This window comes from Quercus lobata, chromosome 2 (genome assembly GCF_001633185.2).
Source record: "Quercus lobata isolate SW786 chromosome 2, ValleyOak3.0 Primary Assembly, whole genome shotgun sequence".
Classification (NCBI taxonomy): domain Eukaryota; kingdom Viridiplantae; phylum Streptophyta; class Magnoliopsida; order Fagales; family Fagaceae; genus Quercus; species Quercus lobata.
The window spans coordinates 29687705-29707231 of NC_044905.1; the positions used below are offsets into that span (position 1 = coordinate 29687705).

General features: G+C 30.5%; 1 pseudogene; it reads right to left on the reverse strand.

The window, feature by feature from the left end:
* Nucleotides 1–621: 621 nt before the first annotated feature.
* Nucleotides 622–13406, reverse strand: LOC115962702 (annotated as a pseudogene).
* Between the last annotated feature and the right edge of the window lie 6121 nt (nt 13407–19527).

The following is a 19527-nucleotide window of genomic DNA, read 5'->3' on the forward strand; positions in this document are numbered from 1 at the left end:
TTTGGAAAAAAAATGCTACAATTTTAAATGTATATAATAATTTAAACTTAATATAACACCATTACATATGTTCCATGGAATGAGGGTGTACATTTTTAAAAATTATATTCTTTTATTTGTTCAAATTAGTCATCACTTTATATTGTTGTTGAATGCAAAATACATTATATGTTTCATTATTTAAAATTTATAAAAATATAAAAACCTTTTAAATAACACATGCATTATTTAATCTAAAATTTTACATTGTATTCTTATTAAATAATTATATTTCTTATTCCCATGTATTATGTGGGTTTACAACTAGTAAGAACTAGTCGTCAACCCGTGCGATGCACGGAAAAAATATTAAATATGAGACAAAATTTAATTACAAAATTAGTTGTAGCCTTAAGTTACAAATTTACTTAATATATTTTTATTGGAAATGAATTTTGACAAATCTACATTAGATTATATCTTCTTCTTATCTATATATATTCTAAATTATTACTCTTATTATTCTTCTTTTTTTGTCTCTACGGTAGCCCCAAACGAAGGCCGCCAAGTTCCATACTTGAAATTTCATACAAGTAATGAAGTTTTCCACTAATTTAACAGCAAGAATACAAACCCAATTCCTTAGAGGAAGAGAAGCTGTGAAGCTAGAACATAGAGAGCCAATGCCAGACATGTAGAAATTGTAGTAATCGTGAGTGGCATTCTTCCTTTATCTCTCCTTAAGGCCATGGCTTCATAGATTGGCATGGAATTCACCACTACAAAACCTGCGATAAACATCTGCACAAAGAATCCCTCCGAATTGCTTCCTTTTAAAACTTGCATGAGCCCCATAAAAAATGAAACTAAGTTGATTATTGCTGCTATTGTTATTGGCACAAACATGGGTGATGGGACTCCAAAGTCAAAAACACCTTGGTGATATCTTTTGCTTTGTTCATCATCAACAAATTTGTTGGTCAAACTAAAACCGTATGTGGAAATGCCTAGACACTTGAGAAAGTACTCTAGGGATGCAAACAGGTTGCATGAGAGTACTCTTATCATCCACATTCTTTGATCATTCCACCACCATATCAATTGAGTCAATTCCTTAATTGAAAAATACCAACATGGAGGGGACACTTTTTTTATTCCTTATTACAACTTGCTAAGGTGGCAAGTTGTGGTTGTAGCAATATTACTTTCACATCATCACATGGTCCCAAAAGCGGAATTAGAAATTTAGTTTCGGGTGGCCAACGTATGAACCAAAGAAATTTAGAATTCAAGAATGAAAATTATGCTAAAATGGAAAACAAAGTATACAGTGAAAAATAAAAACCAGTATTTATTCAATATTAACAAAATGTTAATAAAAGAAAATACACAAAATATTTGTTTCTTCATACATTTTAAATCTATCAATTTATCAAAATTGAATTTGATGTTATTTAAATTCTGTGAATAATTTATAATTGATTCTAACTATGTTTTTAGTTATTCTCCTTGCAATTTATAAAATCAAGTAGTTTTTTTTTTAAGACAAAAACCATATTCATTTTTATTTTGTAGTCTTATTTTGTAAGAATTTATTATTGAAAATGCATAATTATAACAGAAATATAGAAAGAGAAGAGTAAATACAAATTATAATCGCTTTATAAATAAATTCGTAGGTTATTGACATTTTAATTCTTGTCAATGATTTGACACAATTCTGAAAGAAATGATGAATAAAAAAAGAACTTTTGTGTGCTTTGAAAACATGAATGCACACATAATAGCATTCCTATCAACTGGGACATTTTTTTATATATTTATTTTAGCATAAGAATTTACATTTTCTTCTTTACATACTCACTTTTTTAAAAAATCCACATTAAATTATTTATTTTACACTACATTTTATTAAAATATCATTTTTTTTTTATTTTTTCACACACAACTACAATCCATTTTCTTATTTCATTCTTAGGAAATGTAAAGAAAGAATAAAAAACTAAATGCAAAATGAATAACGTCATTGTAAATTTACACATTATAAATCACTAATGTGGTCATTTTTAGGCAAAGATGTATAAATTTTACACATTTTTCTATTATACTCCCAATGATGTGAGTGCTCTAAGGCAAGAAACTAATTTAAATAGAAATAAAAAATAAATTTTCTTAAAGAATAGTCTCTCTCTCTCTCTTCAATTTTTTTGTTGAATTAAGAAAAGATTTTTTTTTTTTTTCTAAAGTTCTTTAGTGCTTAAAATACCAAAAAAAGTAGAAAACAATTTTAAAAAACGTTTCAGGTTAAAAAGTTTTTATTTAAGGTCCAGTCACAAGTAACAGACTAACTTAACAAATTTTTAAGCCTTTTTGAACTAATTAAATTTCAAGAAGATAAGTTTTAGGGTGTGTTTGGATAGAACTTATTTTGCTGAAACTGAAAACTAAAAACACTGTAGCAAAATAATTTTTAAATATGTGAATAGTGCTGTGGGCCCATTTTTAATGAAAAAATTGATAAAAAATGAAATTTGTGGATCCGTAAACAGTGCATATATGCACTGTTCACGGCAGAAAGTCAACATTTGCGGTTATTGTTCATTGAACAATAACCGCAATATTCCAAAAAAAAAAAAAAAAAAAAAAAGAAAAAAGAAGAAGAAGAACAAAACACAGACTTGGAATCCAAACACACACTTAAATATCTATTATATAAAAAAAAGATTTTAAAAAGATGGGGGGAGGCGTTGGACTGGGCCACTGGGGGGACTTGGGTCCACTACAATAAAATAAAATAATTTTATGAAATTAAAAGGGCTTGCGTTGGGCAGGAGCCATGGCCCTCTAGTCCCAACGTAGGTTTGTCTTGTGTACTAAGTTTTGACAGTTACAATAAGGAGGGTGATTTGAATTATGGATATTTTGAAGATATCAAGAGGTACCAACCAATTAAATTATGAAGATTTCGACGTATACTAAGTAATAATAGTGAATAATTTTGTGTCCTTTGACTTATTGATATAAAAACAATAAATCCGTTAATATTAATAAATAACATGCACTAACACATCAAAATTTTAACTAATAAAGGTGAAAAAAGAAAAAAGAAAAAAAGAGGAGAGGCCTAGTGAATAATTTCAAGGACTAACATTTATGTAATAACATGAGTCACATGACTAAAAAAAAAAAAAACCCCAAAGTAATGACAAGAAATTTGTAAAATGTTTAGATACATACCTTTGGGAATGCACTAACTCCATTGAGAAGAGCTAATTGGGGGAGGAAGGCATATATGATGAATGGAATAAGCCAAACGAGTAGCGCACAATAATATGCATAAGTAAGGGCCATTATAAGTCCCATGGACCTAGTGCCAAAGCTTACGGGGCTATATTTTGAGAACCCAACTTGCATCATGCCAATGATCCATCTCTGGCCTTGGTTCAACCCATCAATGAGGCTGATTGGTGCATCACCCAAAAAGGCTGGCCCCTTAGGTTTACAAAATATAGTCCTCCATCCCTCACAGTGTTGCCGATAACCCGTGTAGTGGTCCTCGATAAGCGATTCATATTTGAAGCCCATCTACGCATTACACATTAAAATTATAGATCACCTATAAGTTATAATCAGTTTTTTTTTTTTTTTTTAGGAAGTTATAATTAGTTAAATGCATTGCTAGAATGTGGCTTTTTAGGCTTGCTTAATTAAGAATTTAATCCATGTAAGATATTCAACTTTTTCTAGATAAAAATAAGAATTCGATCATAAGGTTTTTTATTTTTATTTTTTATTACATGATACTTGAGTAGGATTAGTTTTTTGTTGAAAACTTTATTTGATTATTTGTTGAAAGTTGGAAAAAAGTATACATATATATATATATTTTTTATAATATAAGAAAGTATTATCTTAGCCTTTAGCCACTCTAATCCATTCCCTACCCATGAGACACTTTAGAAATCCAATAGACTGTTTAATGTGGTGGATTGAACTTAAGACTTCCGCATGTATGTCACATCCCGGACCAATGAGCCCACCACCTAAATACTTCCATAGGATACAAAAATATAGTTATACTTAGGAAAAGTAATGATTGTATAAATTGACCATAAGCAAATGAATAAGCTAACAAAAAATAAGGAAAAAAGTAATTGAAATGCAAACTAAATTGCATAACAGATTCATTACTAACTTTGGTTTTTTATTTTTAGAATCAATACTCACTTTGATGTGCTAGGGGTATAGAAACAAACTAATAGGCTTACCTCGAATCCCCATTCGGTATTGTTCTCATAATTGCATTCTGCAATTTTGTGTGCCAAATCCATAATTTGTTGGGATTGGATGGGCTTGTCCACTACATGGTATGGGCCAATTTCTGTGATTTCTGGTGAAATAAAAGTTGTTGGACCTCCAAAGAAAACCCGCCTATTGAAATAGCATCTAGTTCCAACATGACTTGGGCCCAGTAATCCGTCCATGCCCATTGGATTAATTTGAAAACTTCGTTTATATTCCCTACCATAAGTGTCATTCTTGTTGATCCCATGAAACATTTGAGGAAATTGAACATATCCTATTTTGGACTAAAGTTTAGGATCTAATAGATAACACAATGCACGAAGAGGTGTTTGTGGATCATTGGAGTACATATCACAATCCAGGGTTAGGATTATAGGTGCATTGGTCATGGCAGCCGAGACTCCAAGCTTTAAAACACAGCCAAAAAAAAAACAATAAAAGAAGTAGTAGCATGTGTAACATAGTGCATTTTGGCTCAAATATAAGAAGGCTTACGAGACCATTAAGGGCACCAGCCTTGAAATGGTGGAAGGAAGTTTTGCTCTTTTCTCTAGAGAGATAGATGAGATTTGGCATCAAATGATCCGTGATATCTTTGTTTTTGCTACTCTTTAATAAGACCTGATCATGGTACAAGCCAATAGATTAGATGGCCATTAAAGGTTTAAGTACCTAACGATAAAAAGAATAACTATTTTATCATAGGAATTAGAATCATTAGATGCCCAAAACTAAATTGTTTTACTACTTTTTTAGCACCCTTTGATTAATTTCTTTGGAATGAAGAAAAAGGTCTTGCAATACAAATTTTTTTTCACAACTATTGATCTGACTTCTTGTGAGAGATGTATAATAAAGGTGGTGTTATTGATAAGTTTATCTGAAAATGATATTATTCTAATTACAATTTGTCATCTTAGCAAGTTTTGAAAAGATTATTAAAAAATTTGCATCCCTAACATTGTCAAAGATTTTTTTTTTTTTTTTTTAAATATTGTTAAGAATGAATACTCTTTTTCAACGCAAATAGTTAACCCTTTGATAAAATAAGAGTAACGCTAGGGACACATAAAAATGCACAACTTTGTACTACAACTCGTCATGTGACGAGTTGTGAGTGGTGGAAGTGTGTCCCCACCAAGGGAGTCAATATCGTACCGGAGGTTGTACCAGTTTAGCCAGCGATATGATATATTTCGGATACCGGTCAATACCGGTATACCATTTCGGGTTTACTGCTATTTTTTATATTTATAAATAAATAAATGAATAAATATAAATATATATATATATATATATTTATGTATATGTATATATGTGTGTGTGTGTATTATAATAAATATAAAAGTTTACCATAAAACATTTCCTCAATTTAGAACTAATTATTCATGATTTTAAACTTTAGTATCAATTAAAAGAAAAGAAAAGAAAAAAAAAATATATATATATATATATATATATAAAATAGAAAGCTTAAAAGTTACCATTGCATACTAAGAAAACAAAAATACTAATAAGTTAATGCAAATAAGTTACCATTCTGCCCTAACAAAAATTCAAAAATTACAAAACTTAAAATAAAAAAAATAAAAATAAAAACCTTTTTCTGTACCGGCTGGTATTGCCCGAAATTGGCCGATATGGTCGGTACATGGCCGGTACGGCCGGTATTTAAACCGATACGAAACGTTGATGTTTCAATACCGGTACACATACCGATACGGTACATACCGGCCGGTACGGTATTGACTACCTTGGTCCCCACACAGCCCAGCATCACATATCCACTAATCACAACTCATTATGTGGCGAGTTGTAGCACAAAGTTGTGCATTTTTATGTCTCTATAGCATTACTCATAAAATAAACCTGAATGATAGTGGAATGATCTTGGCGTGTAAATCCATCCGTCCATTTGCTAAAAGCTTTGTGCTCTTGCTCATTAAATCATCCACAACAGTGGATCTAAATTTTTAGCTTTTTAGTTACACAAAAAGTCACTTTATCTATTTTACCTTCTCACACCCTACAGTAGTGGAGCTATTTTACCTTTTAATATAATAAAATAATATAAACACTACAATAAAATAATATTTCATTCAACCACCAACACACCACCACAACAACCATCAAACCCATAAAAATCACTGCACAACCACAACCCCACCATGCCCATCAAAACCAGTGAAGAAGAACAAAACAAAAACCCAGAAAAATCAACACAACCAAACCGAAACCCATGCCTAATACTCTGTTCAATTTGGTACTGGCGGACGAGACCTGCGCCAATCATCAATCAATGATCATAAACAGTGATGATGAGTGCAAAGCGAAACGGAATGCTCCAATTTGAGGTGAGTCGGGTAGTGTGGGACCCAATTGGAGCTAAAAACGGAGAGAGAGAGAGAGAGAGAGAGAGAGAGAGAGAGAGAGAGAGAGAGAGAGAGAGAAAGAGAAGTGATCTGAGGCGATCGGCGGCATGGGTCTAAGGCAGATGGCGATGTGGGTCTGAGGTTAATCGGCAGCTTGGGATGGCTGGTGGGTCGGTGACGTCGAGTTTCGGTGGGATAGAGTGAATTGAGAGACCAAAGTTGAGAAAGTGAATTGAGAGACCGGAGTTTAATCACCGGAGTTGAGAGAGTGAATTGAGAGAGATGAGCTTCAGAGTCAGAGATGAGATGAGAGTGAATGAGAGAGAGAGAGGTTCGAATAAAAGAATGAAAAAAAAAATGTGCAAATGGAATTATTTTAATCACTGGTAGAATAAAATAATATATATATATATATATATTTTTTTTTAGCTCTCATGAATAGTGCACATCTATCTATAGATGTGCACTGTAACAATGGAGTTAAAAAAAAATAGATTTAGCTCCATTGCTGGAGCATCATTTTGGTGTTTCAGAAACTAAAATATAGCAATATAGCAATATAACACCACTGCTGTGAGTGCTCTTAGTGATATACTCTTCGCTAACTTTCCCATGCTTAAGAACATTCTCTACCCTGACTTTCATGCTTTCATACATTATCTGTAACATTGTTAAGAACAAGAATGTAATTAAGTTGATGGGAACAGTAGTATTAGGCAATGTAAAAAAAAATGATAATTTGACACATCAAAAAGTTACATTTTATATTTTAACACACCACTTTACAAAACAACATACATCACATATTCTATTCTTTTACTGTGTTATTTAAATATTTTTTTTCTTTATTCTTTTTAAATATATTTTTAATAGAGGAGAGAGAGAAAGTTTATTAAAAAATACACTAAAAATGAATACAACATCTGCCATACAATGCTATTATTAGAATTGTACTGTAACAAATTTGGAATTTGACACATCTCATGAGGTATGGTTTTTTGTTTTTGGTGTGCTAAATTCTAAAAATTTAGCATTTGGCACACTTAATGCCAATACTCGTCATTGTTTTATAGAACTCTTTCAATGAGGTAATCTCATTAATTTAAAAAATTAAAGATCTATGAATAAATCTTCTCTACCAAAATAATTTTAAAAGGGAATCAATAAGCTTTAGTTCAAATGACATATTCTCTCTTTATATGAGTAAGGTAGAGGTTATGTTTTAGAACTTCCCACTTAATAGTGGAAAAATTAGAATTGAAAGAGTCAAAAAAGAATAGTCATAGTTAGAAAGATTGATTTACTAGAGGTTGAACATTTGTGCAATGACAAGTTCCTTCCTCCAAAAATGATAGGTCGCTAGTTCAAGTTCGGGAATTAGGCTTTTCAAAAATTTGCAAATAAAGTTGCCTACCATGATCTCTCCAACCTTTTCAAAAGTGTGAGTTTTGTGCACTAGGTATAAATAATACTTAATTCTTAGTGCAATTTATGCAATCATTTAATCGAATGAACAAATGTCATGTACATATCCTAGTTGTGATGTATCCTGCCACTAATGTTACAAAAAAAAAGGGCTCGGTAATATTGTAAGTTTTTTTTTTTTTTTTTTTTTTGCTTTTCTTTGGTGTTTAATAACTTAATATATCTTTATGCAATGATTAGAAAGAGAGAAATATGTGTCAACTGGCACTTTATCGTATTTTCAACAAATATGTGAAAGGTTAAAATTTTCCCTCCCAGTGTAACTATCAAATTATATATATTAAAAAAAAAGATTGAGAGGAGAAATATTCATATATAAGTTAAGGGGTTCCATCCCTCTCTCACTCATAGCAAAAAGTGCATTGTTGAGAGAGAGAGAGAGAGAGAGAGAGAGAGAGAGAGAGAGCTCTACACACAATATTATTCATAACAAATTTCAGAATAAATGAGTTGTTAAAGTTGTTATTGATTCTCTTTTGAATCTGATGATACTTGAAAATCAGTAAGCTAGAATGCTTCAGGCTATGGTGATGGCTATGAATCTAAAAAGAAAAAAAGAACTATCAAAGGTGGCTGGTGTGACCCGGCCAAGGACCCTCTGACGGTTAAGTCAGTTTTCTCTCTAGGACACAAGGATGGAAAATAGTGAATGGTTAGAACTTACCTTGGGTGAATGAGATTTATTTCTTTTATAGAGAGTTAGTCGTGGATCTACTTGTTTAGATCCACTATCATCATGGATGATATGAGTAGTTAACGGAGAAAATGGGGTATATGGAGCGAAGTTTGAGAAGTTTCTTCCACATAGAGAGTTAGTTGTAGATTTCACCAAGTGTTGTTTGGTCGTCCTTATGTTTGCACTATGGACGACCTACCTGGACCTATTCCAAAGGGACTTGTATTGTTTCTTAAATACAATGTTTTTGTTATCCTTCTCTTAAGGTTTCTCTGGACATGGTCATATTGTAGATGCAATGACTATGGACGATCATCATGGACGAACATCTTTAAGTTAGTCCCCATCAAAAATCCATTACTAATATTGCTTTATTTTCTCTTTCTTAAAACTTGTGATTGTGAAAAAATTGTTGCTGAAGGATTATTCAGCAAATTGATGGCCCGTCTGGTAGCAATGTTTAGGTATTAGTTTTCAAAGTAATGTGAAAATTATGATCTAAAAACTGTAGTGAAAAAAATGTATTTTGAGTATTCATAATACATAAAAAAAAAAAAAAAAGTGTTTAGTACCATATATCTATAACATTTTTTTCAAAAATGTAAACACACACAATTAAGTGCATGTGTGTGTGTGTTCAATAGTTGGTTTGTTTCTAAAAGAAAGTGTTTTATATATTGTCAAAATTATGTAGGTCCTTCAATTTTCAAAATAATTACAATAATGCTATTTTACTGCTCAAAACTATTACTAAAAAATTGAAAAACACCTATGATGTGTAATTAAAATACAATGTTAAAAACACTTATATGACTCAAATACTCTTTACTAAACACTATTGTCAATTTTTATTTTTTATTATTTTATCTACTATTTCTATTACTTAAACACTGAAATATATATATATATATATATTGAAAAAGGAAAATTGTGAATTAATCTCGTCTACTAAAACGGGTCTAGTAAAATCATGTTGACCATGGTTTTAAAAACCGGACCGAATTGCTCGATCTGATTGGTTCAACTGAGAACGGACCACTAATCCAGTCCGATTATGACTAAAAACCAGAACTAAAAACCGGGAATAATTAGGAACCGACCTGTTCAACTGTAAAAATTGGTAGCGTCAACTTACTGAAATTTTTTATTTTGGAACAAATATACTTTGAGATTGAGAGAGTGAGACTGTAATGTAAGAGACTTCAAAGTTAAAACAAAAGAGAAGAATGACTTTAGCTTTTGGATGGGACAGGTTTGAAAGGAGAAACAAAAGTTTGAAAGAATGGGTAGGTGAAGTATTAATGAAGAGATGGGGGTAAATGAATCATGAATGACTCTTTTTTGTTTTTGTTATTTTCTATGTCTTGTTGGTCCTTTTTTCTGTCAGCCAATTGACATGTTGTCAGGTGGAAAATTATTGTGTACTCCCGGAGTACCATAAATGCGTACTCCCTCCTCTCACATAAATGGTGGGTCCCACTAATTAAATTCATGGTAGGACCTACCATTCATGTGAGAGGAGGGAGTACGCATTTATAATACTCCGAAAGTACCTAATAATTTTCCGTTGTCAGGGACCAAGAAATAGCAGCAAGCCTGTCAATACTTTCTTTTTTATTTTAATTTCTTCTATTTGGTTTTAATACATGGTGCAAATTTCCTTATAAAAAAAAATGTACAAGATGCAATTAGTACTTGGAGTTCTTTTTAAAATTTGAGATTCAATTTATTTTGAAAAACTATCAGGTTTCTCTAGTATATGCACTATATTTCTCTCCTTAAAAGGGAAGACAAATGTTATTTGCACCTGGCTTTTATATAGAAAATGGGGCTATTTAGTTGCAATGGAAAAGTGTGTGAGAAAAAAAATGAGGAGATAAAAGAGATTTTAATTTCCTATATTTGTGTTTAATTGGAAGATAGAAAAGTTAAGATATAGAAAATAAAGTTTGTATCAAATTTCTTTTGTTGAGAAACAAATTAATTGCTAAAAACACACATACACACACTTAAATACACTCTCTCACCAAGCTCAATCTCATTAAGTTTAAGACTATTGAAAATTTAAACTTATACTTTTTCTAGTTTGAAATCAATACTTAAAACTTTTTAAAATTATATCCATTTAAATTATTGTTTGATTGTGAATTTTATATTCATACCATTTTAAATGTCCAAGATTCAATTTGAAATTAAGGAAACTATATGACTTAATTTTAAATATATTTTTTAAAAATTTAATTTGAAACTTTAGAAATTATATGTTAATTATAAACAATTTATAAAGGATTGGATTTTACATATAATTGCTAACATAAAGAGAAATTTCTTTGGGAAGCGCAAATAATCCACTTGGAAATTTGCTCAAAACTTTCACTAGAAATTATGTATGGATATAATTCATGTCGTGTTAATATTAAGCAATGTAACATTTCTATATGATAATAAAAATTTTAGTTATATGAATTTATTTCTTTCGGAGAAACATAAGTAACATGAATCTAATTCATTAAGAAAAGTAGAATTTGGCTAGAGGAAAAAAGGCGAGGCATTAGTAAAATTTAGCTCAATATGAGTGTAGCAAAAAGATTTGGGCTAAACTTAGATACTCTTCTTTGAGTTTTTTAGATTCTATAATTAATTTAAACATTTGATCAATACAATCATATGATTAATTTAAAAATCTTTGGGTAAGATAATACTGACAGTAGAGTCACATAGTTGAATTTAAACATTTAATTGGAAAATAATATTCTGTACTAAATTCATCACACGGGTTTTGTTCATGCAATGAGGTTATTTTTTATTTTTTATTTTGGATTTAGTGAAATAATATTTAAAAGTGAGATAGAAATAATGTCTTAATATTTAGAAGCTTTCTTTACGTGAGAGTTGATAAAATTTTGAAAGCCTAAAACTTAGGAAACTTTTTAAAAAACAGTAAATAAACTTAAGAAATTATAACAAAGTTTTGGGCCTTTTGGCCCAAAGGTTTTACACAATACTATTACCTTTATCTTTTCAGCATCAGATGACCATGAGTGATTTGATGCAAAATAGGCTTCTGGGCTTCTATCTATTATTTTAGTCTTCCTACAAAGTGGTAACCAATGGCTTGCAAACTTTGCAGCTTCCATGCAAGCAAAGAGAGTGAGCTGTGAACCACCATTATCTGATACATAGACTGAAATCTTCTTTATTGGATAGTCATAAGCCATGACTGATAAGGCCATGCTCATCAACCTTATTGGTGGTTCCTTGTACAGATCTGCTATGCATATGAACATGTCTAGTGCTGGGAAATTCGATTTCTTCATAACCATTTCAAGGTTTTCAAAAAATTCACTGCGATAAACAATGGCCACTCGAAAACATTGCTGCATGACCTAAATGATGGCAAGGATAATGTTAGGTTCTAAGACTTTAGGAACTAATGTATTAGAACTTCAATTTGTATTATGTCGGCAAAGCATGATCAAAACATAGAGTCTAGGTTTAGGCTTGCTCAAAGTAAGTTTATTTGTAAAATTGGAATTGAGTGATTGCAGAATTTATTGGACTAAATTTGCAAGGCTCGATCAATCGAAAATTAGACTCGATTGATCGAACCACGTGCAAATTTATTTTTCTACAGAGTTCCCATTCAGCCCAAACTCTACTTAAACGTATATAAAGGAAACCCTAAAACATTTTTATATGTTTTTTAGAGAGAGAAGAGTGTGCCTCTTTTGTAGATTTAGGGTTTTGTACCCAAAAGCTCTCTAAAGGCTTTGTTGCTCTTTATGCTGTGTGTGTGAATCTTCTGTGAGATCTAGAGATGTTTGCCTTCCCATACACTTAGAGTTTCCAATCTCAAGATTGTTGTCAAGAGCTTGGTGATCAATTCAATTGCAGATTCAAGAGCTTAAAGAGATACAAGTGGGAGTGCTTGTACTTGCTGGGAATCCAAGAAAGAAATAGTCTGTGGACTCAGAATTGTCACGTGGTCGTGGTAGTAAGTTTCCTACTCGAGGTAGCAATAGGATGTTAGTGGTCTAAGTCACTATTGTGTAAACTTCAATTCTTTCATAGTGGATTCGTTTTACTTTGAGGATAGTTAGGTTAAATTTTCCCCAGGTTTTTTACCGGTTTGATTTTCCTGGATTATCATATTGTTGTGTTCTTTATTTTCCACACTTTACAATAATATGATATATGTGTGTTAACCTAGATTTGATAATTTGACTAAGTAATCACTTGGCTAATTAACTAGGTTAATTTGGTTGTGTTTTAAGAGGTCTAAAAACAAACAGATAATATCAGAGATAAACAAGGAAAGGGTGATAAAGAAGGAGGCTAAGGTGGTTGATTGGATGAGTTTGTGTGCATGGTGATAAAGATGGGCTAAGATTGCACAAGTGTAAACTGCCATAAACACACGGTTCAAGGTTGTGCGACGTGCGTGTCTAAGTGTGTGAAGGGAAGGGGTAGAGGTTATGGAACTTTTGTTGAACCCTCTCAGCCTCAGATCCTCCATTTTTGTGGTGGTGAAGTATCGTGTGCAGGGATAATATCTAAGATAGGGTACATTCAAGTAACTTCAGTTTAGAAGAAAAGTAGAGCATTTTTATTGACTGTTCTATCAAGGATGATGACATGTATGCCGGTTCATGTGCGATCTACTACTCAATAGTCAAATAGTTCAATAAGATCTCATAAAAATAAGAATAAAAAGTTCAACAAGATTTTATCTTCTTTCTTTTATTTTATTTTTTTTTCTAATTATAAAATTTGATAATTATAGTATTTATTAATAAACATTTATTATAATTGTGTTTATATAAGAAATTATCTTTTTAGTGTCTATATAAAATTATCCATTCTGCGTAACCATCATAGATTTGCAGCCAAAACTCTTAGTTGAAATTAAAGTTAAAGCAGTGAAAGACCGAAGGAGGAGAAATCAAAGTACATAAGAGAGTTTAGAGTTAAAAAGGAGGAAGATGAAGTATTTATTTGACAAATATTATTTTTTCTAACTTATTTTGCTATTCAGTTTATTTTTATTACTATTTATAAGTGTACTTTTTGGTATTATTTATAGGTCTCACTGTACTATTTCAGCTAACTTTTATTTTTATCTACCATAATTTTAGTACAGAGTTTTTAATTTCAGTAAAATAAACGAATCCCAAAGAGTTTTTAGTTTCAACAAAATAAGTGGATCTCAAACGAAAAAGAAGAAATTAAGATGGTAGAAGGTGGGGTAGGTGGGATTGGAGAAGGAGAATATCAAGATTAAAAGTTGTGGACCTGAGAGTGCCACGTTTTAGGTTTTAACCACCTCATCTTTAGAAATTAATGTCATCAATCATAATTTGTTTATTGATATTTTTTATTATTTATATTATGTTATTGTTATTTCTCAATCATAGCTATTATTGCATCAATTTACAAAATGTTACGTTATAAAATTTGTAGTATCTTTAGTATTTTGCAGAACATTTAGTTTAGTATGTATATAATGATTATATTAAAACGTTACACTGGTATTGATCAGTATTGAAATATATCGTTCCCTTAGTCAAATCATATTAGTCTTTATTACAAAATTGACTCCCCACAATATACAACATGTGTCTTACAAAATGTCTTACTTATGCACAGGGATGGAACTAGGATTCAAAGTCGAGGGGGGCAAATATAATTTTCTTAAGAGGGCATATATAAGTTTTCATGAACTTATTTTCTAAAATCTTAAATATATGCCTATTATTTAATATTTTAAAAAAATTTGGAGGGGGGGCCACAGCCCCCCTCTTCTTGTACATGATTCTGTCCCTGCTTATGCATTAGTTTAAGTTAACTTCATGGTCTGTTCCTCTAGGTTTAAATTTCCTCTTGCATTTAGGCATATTGGGCCAGTAAATTAGAAGCTCCATCATACAAACCCAAATTGCAACATTAGAATAGTATTATTCTTGTTTACCAAAAAAAAAAAAAAAAAAGAGAATAGTATTATTCTTTTCTCAAAAAAGTAATACTAGTCTTCTTACAATGGAATTTTTTTATTTATTTTTATTTTATGAATTATATGATTTGTATTAATATGCGTTTGCAAAGACAAAACTAATGATAGAGAAAAATATAAATTTTATAACATTTTAAACCATGACTTTGATAACTACAACTCATTTCTCAACTGAGTCACTTCATTAATTGAAAGAGGACATTCAAATAATGACTAGGACAATTTGCTAAGGTGGCAAGTAATTGTGATCGTAAATAATAATATTACTTTCACTTGACCTCATCTTTGGCACAAATTTTATTATGTACCAATCACAATAAGTCATGTCAACCGTTATGAAAAATTTTGTGTCCTCAGACTTATTGATAAAAAAAATCCATTAACTTGAATAAATGACATAATCTTAACACTAATACCATGGTTTTAAAACCAGATCGGACTAGCTGGTTTGATCGAGAACTGGACTCAATTTCAATCTGGTTATCCAAAATAACTAGAAATTACAGGAAAAGCAAGTTTAATCGGAAACCATAGGTTTGATCGTGAAAACTGATAACCGGTACGGTTAAACCAACTCTGTTAAATATAAGAAAGTTGAGAATCAATGATGTTTTCATTAAGTTGACATCAACTACAATGACAGCAGCACCAAAAAACTAGACTTGGAGCTCGTCGATCTTGACATGGAGGTTAAAGTCACCATCGAGATCTCTAAGTTGCAGGCTTGTAGTTGTTGGCTACACCGTGTTTCCTTCATCGATAATATCTACTTTTCTAATTGTAATGGGTTTCACACTTTCTCTTTCTCTAATGGGTTTTACATATAGAAGTATTTGTATTATAGAAATATGAGTGGTGGTCATGGTTTTAAAAACTGTTACGGTCAAATAACCGATTTGTGCCTTGATTCTCGGTTTAACCTGGCTTTTTACCAATTTTATATCGATTGTGAGGGATTTTAATGAACTGAACTGGTGTCTAGTTCTTAATTGAACCGGTCGGTCAAGTCCTTTTTATTTTATTTTATTTTATACAAGATAAAATTTCTACTCTAGCCTAATCTAAGTGTATATGTGTGTGAAACTCTCTTCCGAAGACTTGAACCCTGGCCCTTGCCCTCCACATCTCACAAGCACTTATACTTGTGGAGTGACCACTGCACTAAGGGTGTGCAGTGGTAAGTTCAATTTTTAAAACAGTGGTGGTTGTTGTTTTGTTTTTTTATTTTAATCTATACTATATAGAAGAGAATTTTCATATTTTAACTGGACTTTTATGTGGTTCAAAAATACCATCATTAATGGAGAGTAACTTTATTTAGAAATAGGGTCATAAATGTTAAATAACAAATTTCATTTTGAATTCAAAATGAGAATTCCTAAAATTTAACATTTTTTCCCCTTACGTTCAAAAAAAAATTACAATTACTGCTTATCTTTAAAATTTATCATTTTTATTTGTTTGAAAAAAAAAATCTAAATTATAATAGATGCAAATTATTAATTTTTACAAAAAGAAATTGAAAAATCTCTAAGCACACACGTAAGCGCATGCTCAAGGGCTAATATATTTTAATGATATACTGTCATTTAGCTGGCAAGCATTAAAGAGAGTAAAAAAATTATAAAATAATAAACTTGTACCACAAATACAATGTCTGCCACACTTTTTTTTTTTTTTTTGCCCTTTTTCTTTTCCTTCTCTCTCAACTATTGTTGTTTGTAACTTACTGACTTTGATTGATGTTATCTAAAAAATTATCAATTATATTAAATATTTATTTACTCTAAAAATAGAATAATTTGTATCTAAACATTAAAATTGCTTGAATTTGTTATTAAAACAAAATAGCTTCAATTTAATCTTGGAGTCCAATTAATTCATTTTGAAAACATATAAAGGCAAAAGTTGCAATAAAAATATATTTTTTTCCTAATGTTAATATGATTATTTATAATCTTTTTAGTATTATAAGGTGTGAAAGCTCGCTTAAAATTATTTATATGCCTTGGATAAATTTTTAATAAATATTTTGAGTTATTTTATTTTTGTTTTATTTTTTAAATTATATAATTATTAATTAAACTATTTATGACATCACCAATCGGACCATCGATTCGACTCCGGTCGGACCAGAAAACCGATAACCACTATCTTTTTCGGTTTTTTGACCGTTCTAATTTTTAAAATCATGACTAATACATCAATATACTTTATTTCAACCATAACAACCTAGCATTTATACTTTATTTCAAATACTAGCATCTAGTAATGAGATTGACATAACTTTGTCATTCTAAAAAAGACAAAAGAAATGCAATGAAATAAAATTTGTAAGCAAAGCCCATAATCTGGCCCATGGACTTGGTGCCGAAGGTTATAAGACTATATTTTGACAACCAAACTTGCATGGATTGTAGGCTTTGAACCAATAATAAAGGAGATCTGGTTGGGGGAGGGATAAGTGAGGAGACCTATGCTTATTGGAGACTGGAACAACTATGTGGTACTAAGGTTAAGTGGCTTGCCAACAAGAAGTAGAACCCCCTCATTCCGATCATCCCTTATCCGAACCGGTCTTGCAAGAAAATAGGATTTCATATTGAGCTCCAAATTAGGTCCAGTTGCTAAAAGCAATTTCACCATGCAATTACACCACTTCCTTCACATTTTTTTAATTTTTTTTTTTTTTTTTTTACATTTTTAATTTTAACTTTTTACTTCTTTTAAATATTTGAATGACCTGCCTTTGACATTGATTCAACCTGAGCAATGAGGTTAATACAACTCAAAAAAAAAAAAAAAAAAAACAAAACAAAAAAACGAAAACAAAAAGCCCGAGCAATGAGGTTGATTGGTCCATCACCAAAAAAAGGCTGGCTTTAAGATCGCAAAATATTGACCACCATCCCTAACATTTTAGGTGAAAACTGTGTAATTCAATAATTGTCCATGCCTCATCCCTCACCATATCTATTCGTATTTTTTTGGATAAATTCTACATATCGTGCATTAGGAGTCTATTTGGATACCGCTTATTGCTGAAAATTGAAAATATTGTAATAAAATAATTTTTAAATGTATAAATAGTGTCGTGAGACTCAGTTTTGAAGTTGTTTTTTTGGGGAAAAAAAGTACTTGTGGGTCCTGTAAACAGTATACGGCACCCACCATTGTTTCAACTAAACACTGGAACACACGTTTTTCGTGCGTTCCAAATGCACACTAGATAATTGGAAATTGTGGATCACTTAATCAAAATCTACTCATGAAAGAGCTGTAGGAATAAGAAGTCGGTTGTTTTAATCGGATATATTCTTGGTGTATAAGTGGGACATGTATTATTAAAAGGTTTCATGAGCATCTCTAGGTTTACCTATGCCTCCCAAAATTGTCATAGAGAGGCTTTTTTATTTAGAAGAAAAAATTATGAGATATTAAGATGATTAAAGTTGAATAACTAATTTATTTGTAAAATATTTCATTAAATAATAAATAACACTTGATTAACACAAAAAATTTAACATGTTTATTAAAGATAATAAAAATGTATAATCTAACATGCGGGTTTGAATATATTAAATTAATTAAAAATATAAAGTAATTTAATATTAATATTTTTAATTAATTTAATATAATCTACACCTAATGTGGGACTAACATATACTTATACAACATACGCTTATATAATCCAATCCAATTAACAAAATTTGGGGTATCATAATAAGGCTTATGTAGTAAATTTTGTAGTAAGTATGTATTATTGTTTTTGTTTTGTTTAAAAGATGACATTATTTTATAAAATTTATGTAATAGAATTTGTATTCTTTCTAATTAATATAATTCAAAACAAAAAGAAATTTATGGCATACTGAAGTTCTAATACTGCAAGCAATCACATGACACAAGTCTCGACGGTTGATAACTGATTTTTATTTCTCCTATCCAAAAGTGGCGAGTCAAATGACGGTAGAGCATAATTTTACTTGAACCTGATCTGTTGATACCTCTACCCTAAATGTACAAAGTTCAAGTAATTAATAATTTAATAATATTCATATATTGACAAGGGTAAGTGTGATTCTACAAACAAACACGGAAATGAAGAAAGCTCTTGTGCTATTTTGTCACTTTGTTACCCTGTCATAAAAATTAATAAATAAGAATTAGAAAATATTGATACTTGAGATATTGTATCAATTTATACTTTATCAATCATAATTTACGAAGTATTTATTTGACCTTCTTACCAAAATAACTAAAGTTTATAAATGAAAAAAAAAAAAAAAAAGTTATGATTGATAAAATATAAAATAAAACACAAAAAATCGAATAAATAATTTACATTCCTAACTTAATTTAATTTAAATGTTGAATTATCTAAAATTGATCCTACCAATATCATATTAATAATTACTTTTCCTTTTTCATTTTCTTTTCATTCTTTTTTTAATTTTTTATAATTTTGAAATCAATCATTACAAGCTAATAGTACAAGATTTGAGTGCTCAATTATTGAGCGCAAAGTCCAAACCCAAACGATTATGAACCTCAGTTACTCACAAAATACCCTCTGGCAGGATTATACATTCTACGACAAATTGCATTGATAGCAATCGCACCCACTTGAAATTAGCAGGATGTTGATATCAATATCACATCAATAATTACTTTTCCTTTTTCTTTTTCTTTTCTTTCTT